This window comes from Ursus americanus, chromosome 20, assembly GCF_024610735.1.
Source record: "Ursus americanus isolate L20-20 chromosome 20, mUrsAme1.1.p, whole genome shotgun sequence".
In the NCBI taxonomy this organism is placed as follows: domain Eukaryota; kingdom Metazoa; phylum Chordata; class Mammalia; order Carnivora; family Ursidae; genus Ursus; species Ursus americanus.
The window spans coordinates 46,818,934-46,843,579 of NC_142146.1; the positions used below are offsets into that span (position 1 = coordinate 46,818,934).

General features: G+C 38.3%; 1 protein-coding gene across 18 annotated transcripts in view; it reads left to right on the forward strand.

Moving 5' to 3' along the window:
* The first annotated feature begins 1,393 nt into the window (after positions 1-1,393).
* The window catches only part of MBNL1 (muscleblind like splicing regulator 1), a 196,859-nt gene continuing 173,606 nt past the window's right edge, over positions 1,394-24,646 (forward strand). For 11 of the 18 annotated variants that reach the window (XM_045812345.2, XM_045812418.2, XM_045812387.2 and 8 more), the window contains exon 1: positions 23,785-23,923. The gene's annotated coding sequence lies outside the window, so the exon portion shown is untranslated. Of the gene's footprint in view, positions 1,478-23,783; positions 23,924-24,504; positions 24,636-24,646 lie in introns of those variants that run through there. The other 7 variants (XM_045812478.2, XM_045812447.2, XM_045812470.2 and 4 more) reach the window with 5 other exon arrangements.

The window sequence follows — 24,646 nt, forward strand, 5'->3', positions numbered from 1 at the left end:
CTTCCGGTAGTGAGCCCGGGTCTTTGGCGGGCAGATGGACCTCGTGTTTTGTCACAAAAGTCAAATACAGTCATATTTAAAATTTTTCAAAACACATAGAATCTGAGTGATGTCAATCACATTAATAATTTTCTTCAAGGATTTTCTTATAAGTATCTCAGTAAAGAATTCCAATTCGATTTTATATTGATGACGCTCTGGTGTTTTGCTGTTGTGGCAGCTTTCTTAGTATTGTTTGTTCATTTTTTTTTTTACTTCCTGCAAATTCACAACACGTAGGAGTTTAGGTGAAAGGGAAAAATGTTTCCATTTTTCATTATCCCCTAATTGCTCTTTATTGCCCCTTTGAAAATATGGTTAAGTAAAAAGCAGAGTGTGATACCCTGGGAGCACGAGAGTTTCCAAGGTCCAGAAAGTGGTTCTTGCCGCGTGTGGAGGTTTGCATAATTACTGTTATTCTTGCAATCCACGCCGCCCCCCTTCCCTTCCCCAACAGCAAGGGAGGGTGGGAGGGACTGCCACATACAAATTGCAGCTGTTCATTTGCTTCTACTATTCAGTAACCTGGGAGAAGTATATGTATGAGTATTTCCTTCTATTTGAGATTGACAATAGTGTTGGTTTTGATCAACTGTTTTTACAGCCTTTTTTTACCATTGTCCCTACTGTCCCATAAATATTTTCAATTAGTGTTCCAACCTGTTAGAAACTTAACCAGTTATGTTCAGCAGTGCAGGACCTGCACCTGTTTTTTATTCTTGTGGCTGAAGTTGAGAGAGAACATAGCTCATGGATAAGAAACAGTTTCAGTTTTGCAATGCTTTATCTATATGTAACAGGCAGCTACTCATGAGAAAGGAAGTTTAAGGCTTGTAGGTAAAAAACCACTACCCAGATTCCAGGAAAATGCCCGTTTACTGAAGTTCTTTTTTTTTTTTTTTTTTTCTTTTTACAATATGTCTGTAGTCAGATTAGCATTTAGGTCATATTCCAAAGAGTTTAAATTAATTAGCCTTATAAAAGCAAGTTTATTCCTCATGTATCAGCTTGACAGTTTTTGTCTGCATAGAGCGGTATTTTGTTTTTCTATGATTATCTTTTGGCTACAGAGGAGATGTTTTCTTATGTAAATGAGCTTTGCATAACCAAGTATAGATTTCAATAACTTAACTTTTTGAAAACTTGCTTACACATATAAGTTTGTGTATACGTTAATTATATATGTATATACGCACAAATTGTAGCCTGTCACCATGATTCTAAACGTAAGGTTTGTGAAGAATTTTCTATTCTCCATAGAATTTATAAAGCAAAATGACTCTGGTGTTTCACAACTTCCTCTTTTGGTAGAGTGTCCTTTTGCAGAAAAAAAAAAATTGACTAAAGAGAGCTGAGTGGACTCAGAGCCCTTTGAGATGATGCTGGTTAACTCAACTATTTAAACAGCTTAACAAGCAACTGAAAATAAGACATTGCGGTAAGAAGAAAGTGTTCACTTGCTATTTTTCATTTTATTATTTGGATTACTGTTTGTGGAACAACAACTTAAATGCTGGTTGGATTATAAAATAGATTAGATAAATCCAATAATTTTCAAGTAAGTACTCAATATTTTAAATGAAGAAGTTTAGTAAATTTACCATTTCAACTTCACGTACAACCTTTTAAAAAGCTGGAAAATTTTAAAGTTCTTATTGATCTCCAAATTATTTTAACTGAAAAGTTAAAAAATTCTCTTTTTTTCATAATTTTATACACAATTTAGTGCTGAAAGAACTTTTGCATTAATATAAATTTTGAAAACTTTTTCTTCCCCTAGCTCCAGTAAATGCCTAACATTTGTTAAATTATTCTACCTATATTTGTTTGTTAATTTTGCATATTACTAGTTGGACGTTTTCCAGAAAAAAAGATATTCTTGCATTTGTTTCTACCTACTGTGAAAATATATTGTATTATTTAAAGTGTTACATTTCAGTATTACTTTTCATATCATCACATTGTGGTGATACTTAAATACTTTCGAAAAAGCAATTTGTAGTGTAGATAGTCGTATTTAAAAATGTAAATAATGTAAGTAAATCAAATTTTAGAAATGTATGTTTAAGATTAATTTGCAGTTGTAATGCCCAAAACTGGAGCAAGAAATATAAGGCCATTTGGATTCATAATTGGGGATCAAACTAAGCTGAAACCAATTTCATTAGTTTCAATTCTAAAGTATCTAAATCCAGCAGAATTCTTTTTATTTGTGCCAAGCTAGAGTAATGTATATACATATTAACTATTTAATAGAATTGTATTTATCATACAGCAATTTTAAAATCTTTTTTTAAGCAAACAATATATTTGTATGCTTACTTAATTTGGTTTGTTTTTTTATTTAGAATAATCACATGGCTTCTGAAAAAGAAAGTCTGCATCGTTCCATAAATTAATGGACTTAATTTTAATCAGTTTGGCTAAACAATGCCGTCACACTGGTTCTATTACATTACCTGGAAAATAGGGTGTTTTTAAAAATTATTTTCATGCAATGTGCTATGACGGGAGTTGTCTTTTGATTACAGAGAGAAGAATAACAGATTGTTAGTGCTATAAATTCAGGCAATGAATTGTTGACTCAAGTTTGACATTCTTTACTAGATCTAAATTTTAAAATTAAGTTGATAGTTGTGAGGAATCCATTAAAATTGTGTGTGTTCATCTCTATGTATCACACGCTAATTAAACACACCAGACCTTGGTTATTGTTCTTTGCAACAACATCACTATAACGTCCCTCTTTAAGAAAAAAATGATGGACGTATTTTTAAATGTGCAGAATTCTAAGGATGAGGTATTTTGATATAAACTGTCAAGTGCTGTGTGTTTGTCATAGATAGTGTGGTATTACACTGAATAACTAATAACAATGAAGAAAAAACGTAGCCCAGGGAAATTACAATCTAACTTGATCAACACTGTAATTCAGAATGGCAAATGGAGGCCAAAGCAGGCGAGAAAATCCTATCTTGCTGGCAAGATGGGTGTGTTGTTGGTATGGTTGTGGTTGTTGTGAACTATTAAAGTCTTTGAATGAACAGTCTAGTTCTAGATTATGGAAAATAAATTTAGGATTTGTTCTACGGCAGAGTCATATTTACAGAAAAACACTAGTGCTACCTGATTGAGTGTCCTTGAGTCATACGGATTGTTAAAGGGGGTGATCTTACCATTCGTGGAAGAATAGCAAGATGCATTGCTTACTCTTTTCTTTCACATAGTGTAATAAGAAAAAGCATTTAGAATCCACCCCCAAATCCAGATTTTTGAAGTGAAATTAGATAGAATATTGTAAATAATTTATTACAGGCATACGAATTTTTACTTTTGAACTATAGATATACAACTGTTTCATTAAGATTACATCCATGAGACACACTAAGACATAAATTTTCATTCAGTATAAGTTGAAACTGGGTGACTGCTGTATAGCATTGTGAAATTTTCTGTCTTAAGACATGGTTGACTATGTGATGTGTGTATAATCTTGCTGGGCATCTGTCAGATTGTTGAAATCCAGGATTGATCCAACGAACCTCACAGTTTAGTGGGTGTCTGCCCTTTCCTTCACAGTGTGACCTTTCTAAAGCCACCCACCTGTACAAGAGAATGACCTGCTTCTAGAGGGCTCTGTCCCACCTTGGGAAATATGTTACTTCTCAAATAATAATTTCACTTTGAAACAATGATGCTATTTGTTCTTAACATAAGTAACTGGACTTCCAAAAGAACTTGTGAGACACTGAAACACTTGTTTGTTTGGTTTCCCCTTCTTTCGGCCATTTTCTCATTTGCAAAAGTAGAGTTTGTTGCCTGAAAGAGACATTAGGGTTTGGATGCAAACTAAGAGGGATGGCATGTTTTGAATTCGGAAACAAAAATCCTCTAAATCTGGATAATGTGCCCCTTCAACCTTTTTAATGCAAATTTGGGTCCACTTACAAACATTGACTTTCTATTTATTTTTAGTGGATATGACTTCCAAATAATTGCCACACATAACATACTTATATTTATCTATTAATAAAAACATTTGTTCAATGGGAAAATTATTGTTTTCACAAAAATATGTGCTTTGGAAGTACATTTGCTCTGTAACAGAGAATATGTATCTCATTTTCATACAGGAAATAATTTCTGCAAATATAAAGAATAAAGGCAAGTTCTTTTACATTTCCAAATATTTTCATTTAAAAAGATACATTTTATGCAGTGTACTATACACATCTGTACTCCAGAAAATAAAAACACTGTTTGATTTTTAAATCTTTAAAATGTAAATTATTTGCTGTTTGAATATAATTGTTTCCAATTCTTCCCTAACGTCATTGATATTTTTATTATTTTATATGAACTAAAATTAGGCACTTAAATTTGATATTTTCTAAATACTTTCCAGATTTGTCTTTTCATTATATGTGTACAAAAATGGGTCTTCATTTTTCAGTATTACTAAGGAAAATAGCAAATTTATAGTTTTATATCCAAATTGAAAGAAAAATGGCATTACAATAATTAATTCATATTGGAACCATGGAAAGTAAATCAGAAATGAAGTTAGCCTACTGGTTTTACTCCACGAGCTAGTATAAAATGTCACAGCTCATTATTATTCTACTTTACAGATATTTCATTGTAAGTTCTCCGTTTTTTTCAGCGTTTGGTGGTTATCACAGTCTCAAAAATTCTTTTCACTTTGGAAACCAACACAAATAGTAATATGATCATGAAAATATCACCACAGTTCTGATTCTGAAAAAAAATTAGCAGCATTTTTCTTTAATCATACCTCAGTTCAGTTTATTTTCACTTTGCATAAGAAAAAAATCGAAGCAGAATGCTTTTATGCTTTTCCTGTGTTGGTGAACAGATCTGAATTAGAGAAGAGGCAGGAACATTCTCTAGGCAATTAGGCTACCTTCTCAGTAAAAATCATAGCTAATGCCATTGGAGTTTCCTAAAATCTCAATAGAAATACTTATTATACTTCATCTACTTAAAAAAATTTTTATTAAGAAATAATTTCAAGCTCAAAAGAGTTGTAAAAATAAAAATAGTATAATGAATACCTATATACCCTTACCCAGATTTGCCTAATCTTAATATTTTACTCTATTTGCTTTATAAATTGCTTTTATTCTTTCTCTCTCTGTATCTTTCTGTCTCCATGTTTTTCTTTCTGAACCACTTGAGGGTAAGTTATAAAAAACATGACCCTTGGCTTCAGCTTGTAATTGCCAAAAATAGAGATAATCTCTTATGTAATGGTTACAATACCTACTTGATAAATTTACATCGATACAATAGTTTTATCTAATATTCCAATTTTGCTATTTATCTAATAACATCCTTTATAATAACCCCCCCCCCCCAGTAAAGGACCCAGTTTGGAGTTATGTGTTACATTTTGTTGCAGTGTCCCTTTAGCCTCCCTTAATCTGGAACATTTCCACCTAATTTCTTTGTTTTTTATAAAATTGAAAACTTTAAAGTCTATCCATCAACTCTTCTTCTTTTCTTTTTAACAGAGTGTTCCTCATTTTGCATTTGTCTGACATTTCCTCATGGTGAGATTGTGGTTATGTATTTTTTGCTCGAAGACTGCATAGGTGATGTATCCTCTCACGCTATCCTATCTAGAGCCACAGGATGCTCATCTCTGCCCCATTGGTAATGCTAATTTAGGTTGCCATGTCAAGGTGTTGCCTCATTTCTCCATTTTATAATGGCAACTCCTCGTGAAAAATTTCCCTTTGGGTTTAATATGAATCGATGTTCTCTTCCGATGCAGTCTTTACTGTAATGCATTATAGTAGTAAAATCATGTTTCTCCATCTCCGGCACTCCCTGCATATTTCAGGCAGTCTTTTGCATTCTAATGCAAGCAAAAGAACTCCCTTCTCTCCTGTATTTAATCACAATTTGTATATCTGTTACTGATATTAAGTCACGAATTTCTGTCTTTCCAATGGTTTATAATTCCTTACTGCCTTAATTATTATAGTGCTCAAATTATCCACATTTGAATAATGAAGCCCCTTCTTTCTGGCTTCTACGTCCCTGAGGCATGCCTCCATCATGTTAGTGAACACTTTCTGGCATTAAAAGGTTTTCTAGGCTAATCTGGTACCTCTCCCATCCCAAACCCAGAATCATTCACTTTTTTCTCCTTTCTTTTCTTTCTTTCTTTTTCTTTCTTTCTTTCTTTTCTTTCTTTCTTTCTTTCTTTCTTTCTTTCTTTCTTTCTTTCTTTCTTTCTGATTTATTTATTTATTTATTTATTTATTTTAAAGAGAGAGAGAAAGAGAGCAAGGGAGGGGCAGAGGAAGAGGGAGAGAATCTCAAGTAGACTCCCTAACATGGGGTTCGATCTCACAACCCTGAGCCAGAGCCTGACACCAGGTTCGATCCCACAACCCTGAGATCATGACCTAAGCTGAAATCAGAAGTTGCCACTTAACTGACTGAGCCACCCAGGCACCCCACATCTCATTTCTTTTGATAGGGAATGGTATGAGACACCAAGATCTGGGTTAGGTAGACTCACTGCCACTGGAGTGTTTTTGTTTGTTGACCCTTTCAGCAAAAGTATATTAACGCAAATACACATATACAGACACAAACATACAAATATGCATTCCCAGATACATATGTGTGCATTCATAAAAACACTTATACATGTATGGTTTGGACGTCATGAGTTCATCTGATATCTTCAATTCCAATCCATCCCCAGAAGGTTCTTTTTTGCCTCCACCTATGCCGTATTTGTGTGCTCCTTCTTCCATAGTGTGAGACTTGGATCTTAACATCAACATGCTTACTCATTTACTCTTTTCTATAAAACATCTAAAATAATTTCTGAATTACTTTACCCAAACCACTACAATAAACAAACCTACAGAAAAAGAATTCAGGGTCTGTGTGCACTTCTTCCCCTATACACCATAGCCCACCAAATATTGTGTTTGTTGGTTCCTTGGATGAATTCCTTTCTTCCTTCCTTCCCTCTTCCCTCCATCCCTCCCTCTTTTTCTTTCTCTCCATGTAGGGTTATCATAGTATTCATTTGAAATGTAATTAGGTTCATTCGTTTCTGTTTGTTTCCAGTTTTAGAATTTTTTCCCTTTGCATTCTTATTGGCTTAATTTTATTTTTTAATTGATTGGCTTTTAATTTTTTTCCAAGCCATGGAGATTAAGTGCTACTTGTCCCAGCCACGTCTGTAAACAAACCTGATAGTCCTAATTCAAATGTTATGAGACAATTCAGAAATACCTGTTTGAGTTATTGGTTAAACTTTTATCTTTATATTTAAATTCTGTTCAATCTACATTTAGTCTGAAGATAATCATCCTCTTGGATATTCCAAAAAGTGGCAATTTTAGAAAAAATAGTAGGTTATCAGTGGTATCTGGTCAACTTTATGAATTTATTATTCCAGAGTAGATTTTTAAAAGTTAAATGTGCATGAATCATCATATTTACAGAAAAATAGATAAGGAAAGAAGCAACCATGAATTTGCATAGTCCATAAGTATTGGAAAAATTCTCACCCTTTTTTATAAGTGATTCTAGAATGTTCCTGGCCCCAGCACTCCCGCATATTCTACTCCAGTACTCATAACGATGAATGCATCCTGATATTTGTGGTAGGAAGAGAAAGTGGGTCAGTGTGAAGATTCATCTTCAGTTTCCATTCTGTCACTTACTGACTGTGAATCTTGGATGGTTACTTCTCTTCTCTCTCCAGATATCTAGCCCCATAACTGTAAGTTAAAAAAAAAATTATATGTCCTTAACTTTTTGCCAACTTCTGGACTCATGCCTCAAAGTGATTATTAAACCTCAGATGTTAACAGGCATCTTAAAGTTAACATGTCCAAAAGAAAGCCCCTCATTGCCCACCCTTCTCTGCTCCATGCCTAGTCTTCTTTGGTTAGTAAATGACACCACCTTACACCCAGTTATCCAGGTCAAAAGCATCACTACTTTATTTCCCTCACCTGCATCCTATTTATTGGCAAGCCTGTCAATTCTGTTTCCAAAATACATCCCAACATTGACCAGGTTCACCCTTTCCACCATCTTGAGTTCAGTGTAAGACACTATCATCTCTGTTCTGGACATCTCTGTTCTTCTTGTAGCCTATTAAGAAATCCCTCTTTTTCAACTCTTGCATTCCTGCCAGCATGACATTTTAAAATAGAAATCAAATCATGTGACTCCCTGCTCAAAATTCTTTAGTGGTTTCCTATTTTAATTATGAAAAAAACCAAATTCCTCTCTGTTGCTTATATGTCTTGTGCTCTACCTACATCTCTGCTCTCATACCCTACCTCTCCTCCCTTCCTTCACTATGCTCTGGCTCCACTCCTTATTTTGCCCCTAGGGCATCCTAAGCTCATCCCTGACTCAGAAACTTTGCACATGCTCTTCCCTCTTTTTTCCTGGCATATTCTTCCCACACATTACTGTGACACAACCCTTCTTTATTCAAATGTTTGAATGTTCCTCCTAAAGGATGTCTTCCATGACCAACTACATATTTTATTACCGTGTCCCTCAACCAGTCACTCTCTATCCTTTTATCTCATTTTAGTGTTCTTGATAACACTTCAAGCTACATTAAATTTTTATCTTTATTTCTTTGTTTAATTACTCGTTGTCTGTTCCTCCCACTAAAATGTAAGTTCTGTGAGGGCAGGGTTTGGTCTGTTTTGTTCATGTTACATCCTCAGTGTCTAGGAAAATGCATGGAACATACTAGGTACTCAAATGATGAGTAAGCACAAGGCCTCAACAGTTCTGAGTCTTATATACAAAGAAAACAAATGTGATAAAAATAACCACTATCATCCAAGGTCGTGTGGAGGAGTCCATGGTTGTGGTGGTGTTCTGAGCTGCCATGCAATTGTCAGGTGGGATCGATCCTTCTGTTAACACGGAGTGAAAGGAACTGAAACAAAAGAAGTGGTCCCTGGAGACAACAAATAGACCGAGAAGTTCTTTTCTTTGTGTATTGGCTCTGCCCACTGAGCTAAAAAGGGACGGGTTCACAGTGGGTGCCGCTAATCTCTTAGAATCCTGGGGGCAATCGCTCTGCATTGCTGCCCCACTGCCTTTGCACTTGTTCTGCCTCTGCCCTCACCACCAAGAAAAACATGTGCCCACCCTTCCTTGCCAGTTAGGGTTCATTGCTTCCCTCAAGCCAGATGGAAGAGCAACCTCCTTCCAGAATTCTTTCCTGATTAACCATCTGCCTGTGCTGGCCTCATGGCTATGCATATACTTCACATATTGTTTTGTAATTATTTTCTGGTTCTATTTTTCATCTTGAAGTGGATTTTAAAGCTATTCTAGGAAAACTGTTTGGGGTTGTTTTGTGTGTGTATCCAACAGATCAAGTTTAAGGTTATAAACATAGGACTTGGTTCTTGAGATTATTAGGTCCTAGATGATGATGATGATCGCATTAATAATAATAGCTTTACTATTATATTTTTTTAGTTCTAGGTTTTAGTACCATTGCATATCATTTTTAGTACCAGGTTAGAGTACCAGTTTTAAAATACCATTGTATATTAGGCGCTTCACATGATTAACATATTTAACACCCTCACTGACTTTGTGAAATAAGTACCATTATTACTATTTTACAGACCAAAGGAAAAAAAGGTTCAGAGAGTTAGTTTGATAATAGTCACAAAACTGATCCTGGCATGTCTGTCTCTAAAATGGATCTTTACCATTAATATATTGCCCCTGGTACTTACATTGAGAAACAAGGTAGGCAAAAACTTTGGTTTAAATAGTTAGAAATGTATATATTATATGGAGTGGCCCCTCCAAAATCTTATACTCTACTAGGAAAAATCTCAGAATACATGAATTTTCAGCCACAATATAAAAAATGTAAGGTGCCACCTGAGACATTAAAATACTTGAGAGTTATACTTCTTGGTGCAGTGATAGCAAGGCTCCCTGGAAGAGGCAGCATTAACGTTAAATGATCAAAGTTTTCATCAAGTGGAAAAGGATTGGGATAATACATTTTCAAAAAAATTCAGAAAATTGTCAAAGAACTGGAAAAACATTTTCATATTACATGAATTTAACATTGAGCCATGTTTCTTTTCTTTTCTTTTCTTTTTTCCCCTATTCTAGTCTATGCCAGAGGAGATATTTGGTGATCCTGCCTTTGTGGTTCTTCTCAAGAAGTGGGCTATGTGGAGAGAGGATTTTAATGCTTGTGGGAAGTCTCTGTTTCCATTTTGAAGTGCATCTATTCATGCGTTCATATATCAAGCATTATGCATTAAGCACCCATCTGGATGCTGGGAAAATAGTGACAAAGACCAGGTTTCTACCCTGAAGGAGCTGAACTCCAGTCTAGTGGGGAAAGACAATGAGTAAGCCAGTAAACAAGTAAATTTTTGAAAAGGTAATTTCAGATGATGACAGATAGCAGCATGAAGACAATTCAGCAAAGTAAAAGGATAGAGAAACAGAGAAGGGAAGCCTCTTTACCTCCCTGGCCTCCCAAGGTGGCCTCTCTGAAAGGGAAATATGTAAGCTAAGACCCGACTGATGGGAAGTTTGAGTGTGCCACGCAGAGGCCCCTGGGAGGAGTGATGTGCAAGTGCAGAGGCAGGAATGAGATCGGCCTGTCTGAGAAGCAGAGAGGAAAAGCCCAGGTCTCAGAGGGTAGTAGGAGAAGAAGCTAGGTAGGGAGTTGGGGTTGACGATGGGCCAGGTCACGGAGGCTGTAGGCCAAGGCAAGGAGTTGTACACTGTGAGCAAATATTCGCAAGGCACGTGTATGTACTGGAGAACCGGGTGCAACGGATGACCCATTCATTATCTGTGCTTAACACGGACTAGGAAAACCTGTTGTTTGAGGAGAAGCAGGAATTACTACATAGGTCAAAAGCTTTCTCAGGTGATAAATTATTATATTTAGATAAATTTCAAGTAAGACAAGTTTATCTTCAGAAGTTAACTACATTTTCTTGCCTTTCCATTTTTATAATAGGTGCAGGTTTGATAAAAGCAAAAAAGGCTTAAATATTATTTAAATTAGTCAATTTAAGATTTTTCAGCAAAATTGCTGTGGAATAACTGACCTTTATTACCGCCATTGAAAATAGGTAGCCTGATGTCTGGTAATGGGGTCATAAGACACCTTAGTTTCTGCATGCATATGAAGTAGATAAGACTAGAGAAAAGGCTGTTTTCCAGCCTCTGGAGACAACAGATGTTCTCTTATTTACTCTTCTCAAATCCCAACACCAATGACGGTAAGGACCCTTCCAGTATCAACCTGTTCCTATTATAAGTAGCAGTTACTTACACTGCATTTTCAGAATAATTATAAATTTCCTCTGATTCATTTGTATTATCCCAAGAGATCTAAATCATCCAATTATTACCTTTTAAATCCCAGAATTAGATGGACATAAGTTTTGTGGGGGAAGTTGGGAGGCTGAGTGTGATTTGGGAAGGGAATGTAGAATATCTTACTAAAAAGGACTTCTTATTGTTCTTGTCCTTCTTGTTGTTGTTCTTCTCCTTCTCCTCCTCCTTCCTCTTATTTTTCTTCTCCTTCTTCCTCCTCCTCATTATTATTTTTATTATTATTATTTAAACAAACCTAATAGCTATTAGGGACAAGAACAAATGGCATCCCCATATACTCGAGAAGTTAATGACAACTAGTGTGGCTGCTTCTATTTCCGATTTGGGTTAAGAGCTGACAGTGACAAAAAACAAAAACAAAAAAACAAACAAAAAAGTACCAGTGGCCTTAGACTGAGTGTGGCTAGAAGGATGACAATGGGTGGGGTGGGGTGGAACACAATTGCAGTTTCCTCAAGGCAGGCAAACACGATATTGTAGGAGCCACAGGCTGACTTTTGAGTGTTCCTGATAACGCCCAAATAGAAAATCATTATGTTACTGGTATTGGGAAGTGTGGAAGGGTACAGACGACTTACGTGCTATTTAAGTGATGCAGTCCATTGTATCATGCAGACATGTGGGTATGATGACTCACCGTGTCATTGGATTATTGCAAAGTGTGAGATGGTGTGTGGCTTCCGAGTGCATGCTCGTGTAAATGCATGGATATGTGCAATGTGTGACAATTTAGAGAACACACCTGAAATAGGAAGCTGCTTCCTGACCTGCTGCTTACTACCGGTGGACAGATCCACTAAGAAGCAAATATCCTGAAGTATAGGAGTAGCAGGTTTTCTACAGGAAGAAGAGTACACATTTGTTGACAGGAACTAGATTCAGGAGGGGAGCGTAGAAAGAGCATGTGGGTTTGGGGCAGGACTCCAGAATTGATTCTGAAGATGCCTTCTACAGGGCCAGACGTCCTCTCCTCCTGCCTTATTTGGCTTTGTTCCTCTGGTTGGTGACCCATCACGTTGGAAAAGAATCTCTTTCAAAAGTGTAAATGTTCCTCTTTCTGTGGGTGATGTCACCGTTCCTGTGGCCCAAGCCTTTGTTACTAAATAGTACTTAGCAACACATAATCATTATTTTCTCCACTTAGAGCTCTGAGGGTGTTTGTTCTGATGAAATCGAGAGATACATTTTTCAGGGAGGTAGGAGTAAAAGCTGAAAGAAAGGGAATCTACGCCTAGAACAATCTCTTGACTTGTGTTACTTAAAAGAAGCAAGTAGACAACTAAATTTTTATCCTGTGGCAACAGCTCTGACTGCATTAAAAAAAAATCACATATGGCTCCAAAGGATGTGGTTTCTATGCAACTGTACACTATATACTTTTTTAAAGTGATAGATGCCTTTTACTTGGCTTGGCTTGTCCTTCCCATGTTTTTTCTTGTAAAGTATGGGGGGAAAGTTGGACAAAAGAAAGCTGTGTTCTGGTCAGTTAAGAGTGAGGTTTCTAACGTGCCTGTTGATCATTCCAGGAATTTCTTGGATTCCCTTTTAATTACATCCTACCTGTCCATTCAAAAAACTGTAAGAGGATCTGCCTTTTATCTTATAAACAATAGCTGTAAATTTCTTAAAATTGTAATTTGATTTTAATCCTCATATTTTGAAGAGATCTGAAGTTTCACATGAGCTTGTTTTTTTAAATATTCTATATTTTTAAATCCATAATTTAAAATAATTATAATAGCTGTAATTTGTCAAAGGCCTGACCTATGTTAGGTTAATTCCTGTGAAATCATTCATTATCACAATTCTATGAGGTGGATATTTATGTTAGCAGGAAACTGAGAGTTGGAGAGATTGTTTAGAAATTTGTGCCTGATAAGAGACTCCAAAGACTGTCTTTATTTCATAGGAGCTGAGGCAGAGCAGCAGCCTCAGAGATAACACCCCCTTAGTTTTTAACCTGATCTTCTAAGAAGTGTGGTGCATATACAAGCCATTGAGCCAGTTTGGTGGGGGAGAGGTGGCTGTGCTGTTTCCAAGAGGAGCCAACAACACAGGCGGAAGGACAAGGTTGTAGCAGCCATGACTTGCCGGTGGAAGCTGGCCCATGTGTCGTATTTGGCACGTGTATACCTATTGCCAGGAACCCCAAAGGAGGCAGTGTTTTCTCTCAAGTCACGTGGGAATTTAGTCATAAATGAAATAGATTTACTTCAGCTGGCTTCTTCCATCACAGTAAGGAAAATACAAAGTGTTGTACCAAGCGTCATCCATGTCCTCCTTTTTCTTAATAATTAATTTTGGCTGTCTCATATAAGTTGGATATTTGGTGCCAAATATGCCCTTTTCCACAAGTTCAATCTAATCTAACAAAGTTAACACCTCCCAAGGCCCACATAGAGTTCTTGGTATTTAGGGACCCTGACAAACTATTTACAGTTTCTTCCAAGACAGACCTACCAGAATGTTGTAAGAATAAACAGACTTTAAAGTCTTCACAAGAGGAAAAACTGTTCTGGCTAGGTCTATAATTTAGACTATCTTCAGAGAAGAATGACTTCATGAAAAGAGAGGCCCAGAGTGGCCAGCTTCTTTTAAACAGTTAACTTTTTCTTTATTTAATTGTGATGACTAAATGACAGGTAGGAAAGTGCTTTTGTAGGAACGTGGGAGTCTTGAAGCTATAGAAGGAAGTTACACTGTGCATGGGAATAAGCATGTGGGTAGGAGTTATAGACTACTGCTCTATTGCTAGTCTAGAATAATCATGAATAAACATCTTTACAATAGCACCCGAACAGAATTAATAAACTCCTATTAAAGGCCCTTGATACACTATGTTTTTAAAAGCACATATTACCTATTATATTCAGGAACAGAAAAAAATAATAATTATACATCCAGAAACGAAGATTTAAAAAGAGCCTTTAACTTTGACAAAAGACGATACAATTGGATTTTCACATGTTAATTCAAAAGCTGACATGCTATACTCTCTGAAGGTATGACAGAGAAGCTCGCTTTGTCTTGTAGATGTCATAACCTTTAAAGATTAAACCCAAGAAATGAATGAAAGTAAACACCAGAGAACATACAGCAAGTGTGGCGTAGCAGTGATCAGTGACAGATTTCCCTAAACCTTGCCCTCGGGAGCCTGTGTGGTGGACAATCTGCATCTTGACAGAAATAAAGTGACTATTTCACGCAACCAGTAATAAAATTCTGTCTTACAAATTAAAAGGAATTCCGGCACTGAAGACGTATAGTGTAAGTACTGTGATGGCTCTCACGTGGCTGTAATTCTAGACATTTGAATTGTGTGGGACAAAAAAAGAGAGATCATAAAGATAATAATAATTGTCTATCTTTTGAATTTAGATTCACCTGTTCACACTCTTATTCTCTGTCACTACACATTGCACATTTATATTGTTTACTTAATCGATTATAATTATTTATTATTTCGTATCTATAGCGGGCTGGACTGTATTTTTCAAGAGCCTTGAGGTCTGGTTTTGCTCCTTCTATCATCTCAGATTCTAGGACAGGCTGGCATTATGCCAGGTGCTTAGTGACTATTCGTGAACTGGAAAGGAAAGTTGACAACAAAAAGACAGTGAAAATGCAAGTTACCGGTGAGCTGGTGACCGACAGCCAGAAAAAGTTTGAAAAGGGAAAAGAATGTTCAACATTGTCTAAAAATACATTCAGTACTGGGAAGGCTCAATGGAATCAGGTCCTGTCGGCAGTTACTCATTGCTAAGCCTGCGGCAGAAAATATGGGCATTCAGAGCCACCCAGGTGCGGCCATTGGGACCGAAGGCACATTCACAAAGACCATAAATTAAGACTTCTAACGTTACCTGCAAATGAGATTCGAATGAGAAATGTCCTATTAATGTATTTGTATTTATGATTTAACCATGTTACTTTGTTGAACGAATTCATAAAGTATGTAAGAATTTGCAAGACTTTTTATTTCTAAGAAAGTTTTTTTTAATGTTTTTTTATTATATTATGTAGTTTTATACACACACACATGTGTACATAGGCACACTTTTATGTAATACACACGCACACACATTCTATAGTTTAATACAAATAAATCCAAAAGGAAGTGGCCTAAGATGCCTTTGATCTCTCAGAGACCCTAATGTCATTCTCAAGGGGCACTCGTGATCACAATTTCTTAGAAAGAGACAGGATATGGAATTATAAATAAACAGCAACCTAAGCATTATAGAATATGTAGGATTGTCCTCTGAGTGGGCTTGACTGTATCTAGCTCGTTTTTAAGCCCACAGACCACTGAGGCTTACCTGGTATAAAGTGAAACATGTTTAGGTTGCCTACGAAGCACCATGTCCCCCCAGGTGCATGACAAAGGTGCACTACCGCCTTAGCTCCAGACAACTGGTCCTAATTCCCACATTTCTAGGTGCATATGTGCCCCGGTTTACGCATACCTAAGTCTATTTGAGACAGAGTTTCCTGCAGAGAACACTGTTTCTTTTGAGCCAAATAGACCTTACTTGCCAAAGGGAGAAAGTGGACCAGGTCAATGGATGGCCGCTGATTCTGGGTAATTTCATTTCCTGAACTCTAGCTCAGTGGGAAGACACCTGGGCTACACATTGGAGCCATCTGAGGAAGATTTAAAAAAATACTGATGCTTGTGTGCCACTCCCAGAAATTCTGATTTGATGGGTCTGGATTGCACTCTGTGGATCCAAAGTGAAGCCAAAGTCAGGAACCACAGCCCTTTCAGTCTCCCCATTTCTAGCATGGGCTCATAAATACCACCTCATTCGCCTCTTGGGAGAGCACAAAGCGATTTTGTGCCCTCGAGTCCCCTCACATTCCTGAATTCCCTAGTTTCCCTTCCGTAATCTCTGGAGAGGAAACAGAAAAGGAAGGAAATAAAGGTGGGTGTGTGCGTCTGGGAGGGTGGGAAGGAGCGGCCCTTCCCCAGAGCCCTCCAAGCTCTGCCAGTTAGCGGTTCATTAGGGCTAACCAACTATCTTTTGTCGAAGTAATCACTTTCAAAGGATTAAGCCTCAACCTCACCTTAGTGTGAATGACTTTAATCAGATAATCTCCTATCACCTAGTTGAGGATTTGTTGTTGAAGGCCTGGGGGAAGCAAGGAGAGCGTTGCAAGGCCGGCCTGGGATTCACCCTGGGTGAGGTGAGGAAGCCTGCTGTCTGCGAACGAGTCTTGGTGCTTAGTAGGCTAATCGCAGCATAAAAAATAAGGAAAACAAACTTTCTCCTCACATTGCTAGGGCAGAGTGTTCCTATGATCAAGTTGCTTGACCATCTCGTGGCCCTTTATGACTTTTCTGACTGTCTTTCTGCCGTGAAGCACTTCACACGTGCCAGGTAATTTTATCCTTTGCCAGCTGCTTGGGAATCTGTGAGGAACAAGGCCTGGCGCGGCCCTAGCCTCCTTACCATCTGCCTGGCACGTGGTGAGCACTCAGGGTTTATTGAATTTAATTGAATGTTTCATTGCTACACTTTTTACACTTTTTTCCAAAAGAGTGAGGTTTTTTTCCATATCTGCCCTCCCACCCCCACCCCCACCCCACCAGCTAAACTAGACTGTGAGTACCTTGAAGAAATCTTAGTAATTTCCGTATCCCCGGATCCAAGCACAACTCTTGGCATATAATCCGTGCCCAATAAATATTTGTTAAATGAATTAAGAAGCAATAGCCAGGGTACTGAGGCCTCGGTTAAGATACTAGAATTAATTTATGACTGTACCACTCAGTGTCCACACTATTGGACAAGGCAAAGAGGGAAAAAAGAGAAAAACATGTGTATATGACTCTCCCACCATTTATTAATGCAACTTTCTCAAAAGTCCTTTAGGACACCTGTTGAGAAATGGCCTAAAGGTAATTTTAGGAAACAGAGAGAGGAACAAGGAATAAGTGGGGCCGACAAGATCCAGGGAGAACCCAGCAATGGAATGAGAAAAGAGAGGGACACAGATGATCACAGATGCCCAAAGAAAGAACTCCAAATATGAAATGAGTAGAGAGATAAAATAGACATTCAGGAAAGGTAATATCAACCTTGCTATTGGCATTTTCAGAAATGTGTTTGCCTTTAGGAACCAATGGCCATATTTTCAGATACTTTTATTCTACACGGACAGAGTTAATAGGTAGAAATGTTTGCATTACAGTACATAAAATAGTTATACTATAACATTTACACTATAAGACCTATTAGATACTATTTTTAAAAGATTACAGGGGATTCTGGGCTAAGCCAAAACACACAATTTTATCAGATGGTAGGAAGCATTTCATAATATTACATGTAATTATATGCGATAAACATACATAGGTAATATGTCCACTTTGGCTTTCTGACTCCCCGGTTCATATTTATTTTTGTAACTGCTTTATTTATTAAAACACCATTATTGTATATTTTCTTTTCCTTAGTGACAGTTCTTATTAAAAAACATGTGTATATCCCAGGTAGAGTGTTAATATATTACATATTAGACACATTAATTCAGGATCTGTGATACAGGTTGTGAAGCTCTACACTGTGGGGCAGGAGTCTTGACCGCTCGTTAACTGTGAGGTTTGGTCAAGGGTCAATTGTCCAGTCCCCATAACCTCATGTGATAAATGAAGGTTCAAATGAATGACATGAGACATGTCATTTGTTTTATAAAGTTATACTATGAGATTAAGTGGGAAAGAAAACAGAACACAAAATGGCATATATAGTACAATGTCAGCTATGTAAAAAATGTGTTGAGAAAAGCCTGGAAAGATATAAACTGTAGTATGACCAGTGACTATCTCTGGGAATTGGAATCACTGCTGATTTTTATAACAATATTCTATTTTCAGTAATTTTGAATTTTCTTTATTGTGTGGACTTCGAGACCATAAATCTCACTTCCCTCAAGGCTTGGAGTCTGTCTCCTTACAGATTCTCTTCAGCTCTCAAATGTAAGATTCGAATTGTGCCCTGTATCTCACGGCTAAGGGCTTTCCGCTGGCCTTCAGCTATTTGCTGCCCTCTGCCCTCCTGGCAGAGGCCACTCCTTTTGGTGCACCTCCTGCAGTCTGTTCTGGGACTGGACCATTAGCTTCCACGCTAGCGGTCAAGAGAGCACTCTAGTTCTATCTGTGAAAACCAAATCTGATCACGTGCCATCCCCCACCTCCACCCCCACTCCTAATACAACCAAACACTTGGAACGTTCCCACAGACCACAGGTCTCCTGAATTTTGAGTGTGATTAATTTGATGAGGATTCATTGTTTTTCTCACTTGACTGTAAGCTCCTTGAAGTTAGGTGTCCTGTTTGTTTTTCTTCACCGTTGGACGTCTAGCCTTAGTGTGAAATCGGGATTCCAGGCTCTAGACCTGCAGTTCCCACTGCTTTGAATGGTCTTTCCGCAGATGTTCTGCCTCTCCTTGAGGACTCTGCTGATCTCAGACCACCTCAATCCTTGACCATGCTGTTGAACACACACCTTCCCTCCCTAGTCCCGCTAACCTGCCTTCTCTTATTTCTCACACTTACCTCCATCCGAAATTGCTTCTCATGTTTACCTGTTTCTTTTTATTTATGCTTTTCTTGTTTAGTGCCTAGCTCCCCCTAGCAGCCTGTAAATTCCTTGAGGGAAGTGATTGGACTGTGCTCCTATCTCAAACTGTAGTACCTAGAACAGGACTTAGCACAGAGGATGCTTCATAAACATTTGTGAAATATGCAACAGAGGAATTATGTGAAAAGTATTTTCTGATAGAAAGAAGGAAGGAAAAATGGAAAAAGTGGGAAGAAGAAAGAAAAAAAGGAAAGAAAAAATAGAGGAACAAAGAAGTATACTGAAAATCTAGTGTGGCCCTTCTTTACATTAAACTTGGGGAACCTTTATGTCTCTGTTAGAGCTTCTTGTTGCCCCCCAGTGTTTTTAAGAAAAACAATGACAATAAATGGCCTGAGAGAGTCAGAAGACATTGATGCCAGTTCTGCTCTGTCACGGTGCCAATTTACTTATACAATGTTCTCTGGTCTAACAAAGGAACAGAGCCAGATGGTCTCTAACGCTCCATTCCCAACTAAAATTCTGTGGTTCTAAACTTTTAATTCTGGAATATATGTTTTATATCGCCCTATTGCCAGATGCCAAAATAATTACATTGAAGGTTTAGATTAAACTTTTAGGTAAAATTGCTTAATTATGATATGTCCAAATCAAATTAATATTTGCAACTCAGTTTTAGTCTTTATAAACATTTTAAGACAAATCAACAAATATGTTGATTTTATATAATATTTTCATACAAGTGATTTACACATTAAGTGGCACAAAAATTATACACACAATGTATTGTATTATATAGCATACTATGTATATACACACACATAATATATAATAAATATAAATTATTTCTATTTAAATACTGGGTATGATTATAAAAACTTGTTGTGTGAAATATATAAGGTCCTTGTAGGTAAACTAAAATCATGTGACTCTATTGTTATATTTATTCAGATACGTAAACAAGTTTGAATCCAGGCTATAGAAGAGTGCCTCCCTCCTCAACTGTGAAATTCAATAGAGGTACATTTAATGTATCTCTTTTGTATTCTCCATACAAAAACGTTTCCAACTCTTCTCTGCCTTCCAGAAGCTTCTTCTCTCAACCATATGTATTTAAACATGGACTAGAAAGCAAAAAATCTACATTTGTGTCTGTTTTGGCACTATCTTGCAATGGGTTATTTTTATCCTGGTATATAAAAACAGCATTCCTAGATCAGTGATTCAAGACCTTTTCATATTTTGACTTTTAAAAAGCATACCTTCTTGGGATATTTTTATTGAGTTTTTTGTTTGTTTGTTTTGCCAGGAAAGCCAAATTATATTTGAGAGGCAGTGAGAACCTATTGAGCTATAAATATGGTTTGTAGGACAAGGAAGATACAAGTTATATACACACTCACACACTTCAACAGGTGCCTTAAAGACTCCCAGTTGAGTGAAAAAGATATATGCTACCATTTCCTTTATCTGTAGTATTGGTAAACCAGCTAGCTGATATTATCTCTAAAAACCATACTCCTTAACTGCATTTCTATTGGGATTCATTGGTATAATTAAGACTTGAATGGTCTGAAATATTTCAGGAACCTGCAGTGAACATTCTTTCCTTTATCTGAAAATGTAGTTTTATTTCATCTGAAATTGTTTTCTGTAATTTCCCTCTCCACCACAAATGACCTTCTTTTTGTACTTAGGGATCTACTCACTCATGAGCCTGTGAACTATAAGTACGCTTTGCAGAAGCAAAAGAAACCATACTGCTCATGCTTTCCTGGCACTGAGGGAATATCAGTGGTATTCTAAATGGGAAACTATTTACTTTTTATTACTAATGATTTTTTAATAATTTCCATAATTTAAAATGCGGTTAGAATGCTACTGGTAGCTGGAAGCTGGCAACATGATTTAATATTTTTAACATATGATCTGGTGTTTGTTACAGTGCTTCAAAATTTTCAATGTCATTATGCATGTTATAGTATTATCAATAATAATAAAGTAAGCTAAATCCGTGGCAAACTAGTTTTATATCACAATTTATTTTGATTTCTTTTTTCAATACTAGATTGACCATTATTTTATAGGAGTTTTTCTTAACCATCCCTTTTTCTTTTATCTAATGTAAAATAACATTTTTTCCCTCTTCTTTTGTCATTTACGAGGATGTTTATTTTACTCTTTCTAACATCCAAGGGTCTTTCTTGTATTTCTTTGTATTCTGTTCGGTGGAGCAGAAAATCTGTCTCAGTTTCAATTTCTCTTTTGTTCCCAGAACTTCCCCCTCCTCCAGGGCTGAAGTGGAAAAATAATTTCCCCTCTTACACCACACACAGGTTCAAAGTCCTGCTTTTCACCGCGTTGCTCCAAACAGCAAACTTTCTCACCCACAAGAAAAAAAGAACACCAAAGTTCCAACTTGGAAGTCTACAAGGGTGTGAGAACAATTGAAAATAAATTCCTACAATGGGTATTAGGCCTTAGGGGTTTATTAGACATTCTGAGAGGTGCGTGGAAGCCGGCGAGTGTGCCACACTACTAGCAGACACATAGGTGGCCCAGCTCAGAAATCAGGGTCCGTTGTCATGGAGAATGAAAGGCAAATTGAAGACATTAAAAGGCAAGTAGCAAACAATCCAGTAGGCTAAGCCAGGGATTTGGGAGCCTCCCAAGGTTCCTCCCTTCCTCATTCCCTACATGAGTCATTTTTCCAGTCTGTCCACACCCATTCACCCTTCTTCTATGGGCCGCCACCCCACACTCCCATTCACCCTCAAGCTGCTGCTACAGGATCTTTCTGAGATACAAGTCCAAACTCTTACCATTGCTGTGTCAACTCCTCCAGTTCATCATGGTTTTCAGAGTAAAGCTAAGGCTCCTTGGATTAAAACAGATCTACTTTTAGCTCATCTCCTGCCACTCCCCTACACTTATTCTTCCCTCACTTCTAACAGAAAAGCTGGCAGGTCCGTTGTATTTGCCATGCTCTTTTCTCCATTTGACCAGACTCAACTCTCTTTCCATCTTGTTAATTGCTATACACCTTTCAAGGCACCTGTTGAAAGTAACTCCTCCAGGAAGCCTTCCCTAACTCTCCTCAGGCCCCCCTTGGCTTGCCAACACTCCCCTCAGGCAGAGTTAATTGGTTTATTTGTCTCTTCCCCAGTAGAAGTATTATCCTAGAGGGTAGGGACTGTGTTATCCATTCTTGTATCTCTGGCATAGCGGGCATTCGATGTAGTTGTTGAAATGAATGCTGAATTAGGAAAAAAGGAGTTCCTCATAGCTACTAATTGGCAGATAGAGAATGCCCATTCCTGTTTTCTGAGAAAGTGTCAGTTTCCTTTTTAATTTGCTTCAACTGTGTGTGCACTTGGGTACTTTTCAATGATTAGCACTGAGAAGTAGGGCCATTTAATTAATTAATTAATTTGTTATGGAAGGGAGCAGTGCACAATATTAGCTGTTTTGTGGATCTAGCCAAGGGTCAAAACTCAAGACTGTTATTAACGCCTGGGCTTATTCCTGAACTTTAGCACCTTTCACGATGTTTCCCTTTTCCTCCTTAAGCCAGCCCCACCCTCTTTAATACAACCTAACAAAGTTGTAGGAGGAACATGGCACCGTATCTACCATTTCATTCCAAATTGTGTCCAAGACATGGAACCAATGTTTTAAATTAGAATCATTATTGAACAGGTTATCAAAATTCCTTAAATTCAAAGGAAATTCTGTCCCCAAATCTCCAAAACATTATCACATCACGTTAGTCCAGAATTCTTTCCATTCGAAGTGAAGCCAAGTCGCATCTTATAACACCCAATGAATTATGATTTGGGGCTGTGGTTTGTTTTGCTCCAACAATAATAAAACTTATTTACCTTGGAATATTCCAGTATTTCAGAAAATGATATTTTATTTTCAGAGAAGGGTCTCTGCTTCCTATAAATCATGTAATGCAGAGTTGGGAAGAAAGGGGATTTTACATTCCAGATATTATTTACAAGCTAGATTGGAAGCTGGAATGGGAGTTTTTGTGCTTGTGTGACAATCAGTTTTACTAAGAAACTGCAAAACTGTGGACACCCTGTTACTTGAGGAAGAGACACACTGGCAGTCTTGCAGATGTTTTTCCCGCCTGTGAGCCATCCAGGTTCAAAAACTGTGTGGTGCATTTTAAGGCAGCAGCCCCATCAGATCCTTACCGTTTTATGCCGATCTGATTCTCACCTTCAACCTAACCTTGCCGGCTTCCTTATAACAACCCCATCCACCGGCCTCTTTAAAAAACGAACCTATGTGTCCGCCCGGCTGGTCGAAAGGAGCAGAAAGTAGTAGGGGTGCGTCCCATTTGCACTATAGCTCGGCTGTTATAATGTTGAACGTGTAAGATGGAAGATACCACCGGTTGGCTGCGGGGATGCACCTCGCCAGCGCCGGCTCCGGTTTCCTTGTGCTCTCGGCGCCGACCCGCGAGCGGCAACGACCACCCCTTGCGGACTTTGTTCGGTTGAGGGGCGCCAGTGCGGCCCGGGTGAGGGCGGGAGGGCGGCGGAAAGTTGAAGAGCGTTTTTTCGCCGCCGCGTGCGTCCGGGAGCTCGACGAGTCCGCCCCGGGCTTCCTGGTGGGGCTGGGCTGGCGGGGGAGGGGCCGCGCAGCAGCAGCGGAAACCAGACCTCGGCGATAAGAGGCTGCACAGCGACATGCAACAGTCTTTTCACTGCAGCTGAATGAGTTGTGGCGCTCACAATGCTCCCGTGACCGGGAACTGACAAGTTCAATTTTAAATCGCGGGCCTCTTGGAATCATGACTCCCACAATGCCTTGGGCACTCGGTCGGCAGTCGGGCTGCCTCTGAAAAAAAATGTGAGAGGTAAGTTTCCATTTTCACAGTTTCCTTGCGCTGCTCTGCTGCTCTGCATTGTTTGTACTCTTCGGGGCTGTACATGGCTGAAGGAGGAAGTGAGAGGAGCTTGGGCCGGCTGCGTCTTCTAGCAGCAGGGGCCGGCTCGCCACGGTGGATGGTTTCCTATCGCACACCATCTCGAGCCGGAGGGAGAGCGGGAGGTTGCCGCTGCAGCCCAGCGCCGAGCAGCCCTTCCCTGGGCGCTGCGGACACTGTCAGAGCGCAGCCAGCTTCCAGTTTGGCAGCCTAGACAGAAAGAGAAAGAAAGAAAGAGAAAGAGAGAGAAAGAGGGGGGAAATGAAAGAAACAGGTGCGTGGAAGTGTACTTACAACTTAATGACCTTCGTCAGGAGAAGATGCGAGTCCGTCAGACGCGAGCCACGGTTTCTCCCAAGAGATCCCGCATCCCTGTCCCCGGGGCTGCCATCCAGCCCGGTTTTCATCTGGGCCAAATATGTGCACGCAAAGGTTAATTCTCTGCCTGCTACCCATAAATTACGCATGACATGTTTAGCTGGGCTTCCTTATATGGAGAGTGCTGTATTTCAGTCCAGTTTGCCTTTTGCCAAGTTTACAGGGCGGAAGACGCCCTGCATAAGAGGACTCCTCTTTTCTTTCTTTCTTTCTTTCTTTTTTTTTTCATCGTTTTGTAGTGCGTCACTCAAAAACTGTAAGAAAAGTAAGTATAGA